General features: G+C 43.0%; 1 pseudogene; it reads left to right on the top strand.

The window, feature by feature from the left end:
- Positions 1-3,839: 3,839 nt before the first annotated feature.
- The window catches only part of LOC144228332 (protein SET-like), a 2,893-nt pseudogene continuing 555 nt past the window's right edge, over positions 3,840-6,177 (top strand).

Below are 6,177 nucleotides of genomic sequence, written 5' to 3'. Positions count from 1 at the left end.
TTTTGCCGCCTATGCAATAGGAAAAACAAATGAGCTGCTTACACTGTATTTCCAAGCTGCTACTTTTACTGTGAGTGATCCAATGATCTAGGGGTGTGCATATGCACATATGGAGGCTCTGGGCCAAAATTAAATTGCCCTACGTAAGAAAGAAAGTAGAATTTAGAGGCTTCAGGGGTAAAGTTTAGTAGGAGTCTGAGGACTGAAGCTGCCTGGAGGGAAAGAATCCACCTGGTGGCCCCACTGGAAAATCTGAAAATATTTGTGTCGCAATGTTTGTTATGTAAAACCGGCCTTTATCGCCCGCACAGGAGCCTTAGCCCAGTTGACCTTGGGCTTGATGCTTCCGGAAGACTTGCTGGTCTCCTGGATTCTGGAATGCGAGAGGCTGAGCTCTGTTCACTACTGGGCAGGAGGCAAACAGAGACGCCACAAAACAAGTGTGTGGCTGCTAGCTTACCTGAGGAGCTGTCACACACTCGGATGTGCCCCGGGGCCCAAGGATCCCAGGTGGAGTCTGTCCAAAGCCCGAGAACAGTAATTACAGCAGGCTGAATATGACAGACACCCAGGCCACAGCACTGCCGCTGGCCACAGGCCTTGCTCTGTAGGCTGGGCTGGTTTTCCTATGTGCGGGCAGGCTTGCTGGCTTTACTTGTGCCCTTTATTTTCTCACTCATTTCCATTCTTTCCTTTTTCTTGGACTCCCAGTGCAGAGAGTTGACTTAGTCATAGTTCATGGTTCCAGGTGCAAAACCGTGCAAGGTCTTGTCTCTCCAATTCCCGTTCCCATTTTCTTCACCCCCATGGGGAGCGGCGCTCAAGTATTTTCACAAACCTTCGGATACAGAGGGGTCCTTGCACATCCTAGTAGAACAGGATTCATCCCCTTTCTTCCTTTTTTAAACCCAGTACCTCAGTTTTAATATCTAGTTATGTTGCTGTATATACATCTAGTTTATGGCTTCTAATTGCTGAATAGTATTCTACAGAACACGACAATCACGTTTATTTTGCTTTCCTTTGGCAAAGAACATCTAGGTTCCCTCCTTCTGCCTATGACAATGAGCAACATTGATGAACAACCTCATGCTTTTCCCTCCAAACCTGCCTGAGATGTGCCCCAGGATGGGGTGGTGGGCATTTGCACACTTAGTTTCCTTAAGTACCACCAGATTGCTCCCCAAGATGGCTGTGCCCACTTATACTTCTGCTGGAGGTGCACAGAGACTCCTGCTTCCCAGCCCCCACACCAGCAGGTATTATCAAACCTGCTCATTTCTGATGAGCTGTAAACTGATATTGCATTTTAAAAATGTTTGTCTTGGGGCGCCTGGGTGGCTCCGTTGGTTAAGCGTCCGACTTTGGCTCAGGTCATGATCTCACGGTTCGTGGGTTCGAGCCCTGCGTCAGGCTCTGTGCTGACAGCTGGGAGCCTGGAGTCTGCTTCGGATTCTGTGTCTCCCTCTCTCTCTGACCCTCCCCTGCTCACGCTGTCTCTCTCTCTCTCTCTCTCTCTCTCTCTCTCAGAAATGAATAAAATATTTAAAAAATTTAAAATTGTTTGTCTTTTTCTGCCTGTGAGGTTGTGTGTCTCTTCTGGAGTTTTCTATGTTGTTTCTCTTTCAGATTCCCATCTTTGTTTCATTGACTTCCAGGAATCTCTTACATATTCTAGATACTAATCTCTTGCTCATCTTAGGCTTGAAAATGTCACTCATTTATTAACTTTGTTAGTGGTGTTATTCATTAGATAGAAATCCTGAATTTTGATGATAAATCTAATAAACTTTTGACTTTGTGGTTTATGTTTTTGAGATCTTTTTCACTACCACAAGATCATGAGTGTGTTTATATATATTTCCACTATTATAACTTACTGTTCACATTAAATCTTTAGTTTATCTGGGGTGACGAAGACACCGACTTTCTCCATCTAGTAAGCCAGTTCTTCCAACTCCATTTGCTTGAAGAATCCATCTTAGTCCTACTGACTGTAGTGCCGCTTCTGTTGCACCTGCTTCCCATGAATGAAAGAGTCGTTTCTGAGCTTTCTACTCTGCTGTCTCAACCTATTTGTCTTCTCCTGGACCGATTTGTGCTGTGTTTTATTGCAATGACCTTGTAGTGCAAGTTAATGTCTAGCAGGACAGCTCTACCCCCTTAGCTTCTTTTTCAGATGTATCTCAATTATCGGTAGACATTTATGCTTCCATATGAACTTAGAATCAATTTGTCAGATTCTTTTTTTAAAATTTTTTTTAACATTTATTTATTTTTTGAGACAGAGACAGAACATAAGCTGGGGAGGGGCAGAGAGAGAAGGAGACACAGAACCTGAAAAGGGCTCCAGGTTCTGAGCTGTCAGCACAGAGCCCGATGTGGGGTCATGGACCGCGAGATCATGACCTGAGCCACCCAGGTGCCTCTGTCAGATTCTTTAAAAAAAAAAATCCTGGTGCTCTTTTAACTGAAATTACATTGGCATTGATTGAAATTTTATTCAATTTGAGGATTAAGGGAAATCTGGAAAAAATGGACATTGTCATCCTACCCATAAACGTGTAATCTCCCTCCTGCTGTGTAGATCTCATTTTATGTCTTTAATGAGATTTTGAGAATTTCTCCAGAGAAAATACACATTCTTTAGCAATATCTAGTATCATGCCTGTCCTTTGACCCAGTAATTTTCCCTCCAGAAAAACTCTGACACAAATGTGCAATGAAATATTTCATGATAGTTTGCACAGCACAGTTTAGATTACAGAACAGATAATAGACGGTGGTCTCTTCATATAATACAGTGCCATACAACAGTTAAAATGAATGAATCAAAGCTACATGAATCTGTATGGATACATTTCAAAAGCACACTTGAGCACACACCAAACCCAGCCAGTGGGTCCCTCTGGTCAGGAAGGTGGGTGGCTTGTGATTGAAAAAGGACTATGCACACAGGGACTCTCAGCTGTATGTGTAGTGTTTTATTTATTTATTTATTTATTTACTTATTTATTTTAATGTTTTATTTTCTGAGGGGAAAACTAGATCGTGTTCATCAAGGGATAAAGGCTTGATAGTTGAGTGGTCCGTGTAGGACTATTCCTTAGGTTACTTACAACATTTTTCTGTAGATCTTAAATACTTTATATAAAAAACCAAAACTTTAAAACATAAAAAATTTTAAAAATAAAAGGGGTGCCTGGGTGTCTCAGTCAGTTGGGCATCCAACTTTGGCTCAGGTCATGATCTCCCAGTTCGTAGGTTCAAGCCCCGCGTCAGGCTCTGTGCTGACAGCCAGCTCAGAGCCTGGAACCTGTTTCAGATTCTGTGTCTCCCTCTCTCTCTGACCCTCCCCTGCTCATGCTGTCTCTCTCTTTCTCTCTCTCTCTCAGAAATAAATAAAGCATAAAAAATTAAAAAAAAATAGTGTTCTTCCTAAAATTTGTACCTTTTGGGAAAGCTATGATATTTACAAGGCTCACATTGCTATTATAAAACTTTCCTGTAAAAAATTGTAATTCGTATTGGTTATTGCTGATATGAAGGAACAATATTGATTTTGATAATCTTGTTTTCAGCAATTTTGCCACATTCTTATGAATTCTAATAGTTTGTTAATTCATACAGTTACTTATATAGAAAACTGTTATAATTTTTATCATCTGAAAATAACAGTTTTGACTCTTTCCTTCTAGTCTATGTAACTCTTACTGCTATTTCGCACCCTGTTGTGTGGGCAGGGACTTACAGCATGGTACTGAAGGGTGCTGATAGAGGCCACCCTTAGTCCCTTTTTAACGTGAGAATAAACTCTCTAAGGTTTCTCCATTGAGAATATGACTACTGTAGGTTTCTTGGTAGAGAGTCTTCATCAAGTTAAAGAGTGCTTTTCTATTCCTCGTTTTCTTAGAGTTTTTCAAATAATACCTGGGTTTCAAGCTTTGTCAAATACCTCTTTTCACCTTTCAAGAGAAGCGCTGTGATTTTTCTGTCTGTCCATGGATGTGGTCATCCCACATCAGATCTTCTGATGTTAGACTGTCATTGCCTTTCGGAGGTGAACTCTACGGGATAACAATGTAGCTTGTTGCTGAAGTGTTTCACACTTCTTTCTACACATTCTTTAACCTGCACAGGACACTCTGGGCTGATCTGCCACCATCTACATCCTCCTCCCCTGCCCTGCTTTGCAAACTTTAGTGTTTAAACTCTTTAGTGTTGAGAGTCTTGTTCAAATGCAAGTTCTCATTCAGAGGGCTTCACTCTAGTTAGGGCTTAGATCACCGCTGTCACCCGGCAGACCCGACCTTCAAATCCCAAGTTCCTGAGAGAGGCTTTTGGTCTGCTTGGTACTGACTTTTGTTCCAGATTGCAAGTCACTAGTCTGTGAGTGTCCAGTGACCCTTGAAAATGACCTCAGGGTCAATCACTGTGGCCGGCAGGACCTGGTAGAGTTCATAGCCATTTGGCTTGGTTATTATGAGTTCAAATCCTAGCTCTGCCAGAGGCAAGTTACTTAATTTTTCTGAATCTTAGTCTTCACATGTGAAGAAGATATCAAAATGCCTGATGTATAGGATTCTTATGTAGTTTGATATGTGTAACATGATTCCTACCCAGTCCCAAAATAGGCACATGGGTTTTCCTGACACCAGCACAAATTATCTCAACACCAGCTGTGCCCTCCAATTCAGCGCAATTCTTACACAATCTACCCAGATTGCACAGGTTAAGGGCTCAGTCCTGCTAGACTGCCCTCCACTGCAGAGGCCAACCACAAACCCATGTTAACACCTACGCTTCTGACTCACTGGCTATAAATCAGAAGTCAGGGTAACTGGTGGCTCAGTGGTTAGCCGTCTGACTTTGGCTCAGGTCATGATCTCACGGTTCGTGGGTTTGGGCCCCGTGTTGGGCTCTGTGCTGACAGCTCAGAGCCTGGAGCTGCTTCGGATTCTGTGTCTCTCCCTCTTCTGCCCCTCCCCTGTAGGCACGTGCGTGCGCTCTCTCTCAAAAACAAATAAACATTAAAAAAAATTAAAAAGAGTAATCGGAGCTTCTTCTAAAACTGTGTCTGCCCGGGTTTGTGGACTTACCTCCCAGCACAGACCCCAAATGCCAGTCTTGGCTCCTGCCTCAAACGAAGAAACCGACTGCCTGCTGCCCTCAGGCCGGAGGAGACATTCACCTCTCAGCACTTGCCAAAGGGAGAACAGTAAGAAGCAATAGAACATATTGATGAAGTTCAAAATTAGACAGACTTAATGAACAAGCCAGTGAAGAGATTTTGAAAGTAGAACAGAAATATAACAAACTCTGCCAACCATTTTTTCAGAAAAGGTCAGAACTGATCAACAAAATCCCCAATTTTGGGTAACAACACTCGTCAACCACCCACAAGTGACTGCATTGCCTGGGGAGGAGGACGAGGAGGCGCTGAGTTATGTGACAAGAGCTGAAGTGACAGAATTTGAACATATTAAATCAGGTTACAGAATAGTTTTTAAAAAAATCTTTTTAAAACTGATTTATTTATTTCTGAGAGAGAGAGAGAGAGAGAGAGAGACAGCGTGAGCAGGGGAGGGTCAGAGAGAGAGGGAGTCACAGACTGAAACAGGCTCCAGGCTCTGAGCTGGCAGTCAGCACAGAGCCCGACGCGGGGCTCGAACCCACGAACCGCGAGATCATGACCTGAGCCAAGGTCGGACACTTAACCAACTGAGCCACCCAGGCGCCCCCAGAATCGCGTTTTTTTTTTTTTCTTCCCTGATGCAAACCCTTACTTGGAAAAGAAAGTTCTCTCCAAAGAATTTCATCCGAATGAGAGTGGTGACCCATCTTCAAAGTCCACTGAAGTCAGATGGAAATCTGGAAAGGATCTGATGAAACGTTCCAGTCAAACGCAGAATAAAGCCAGCTGGAAGAGAGAGCATGAGGGCCCAGAGAACTTTTTCTCCTGGTTTACTGACCATTCTGATGTGGGTGCAGATGAGTTGGAGGTCATCAAAGATGATATTCAGCCAAATCCATTACAGTACTACTTGGTTCCTGATATGGATGATGAAGAAGGGGAAGGAGAAGAAGAAGAAGAGGAAGAAGAAGAAGAAGAAGAAGAAGAAGAAGAAGAAGAAAAAGAAGAAGAAGAAGAAGAAGAAGAAGAAGAAGAAGAAGAAG

The sequence above is a fragment of the Crocuta crocuta genome, unplaced genomic scaffold (assembly GCF_008692635.1).
Source record: "Crocuta crocuta isolate KB4526 unplaced genomic scaffold, BGI_CrCroc_1.0 scaffold411, whole genome shotgun sequence".
NCBI lineage: Eukaryota > Metazoa > Chordata > Mammalia > Carnivora > Hyaenidae > Crocuta > Crocuta crocuta.
This window is presented reverse-complemented; position numbering and strand designations above follow the sequence as displayed.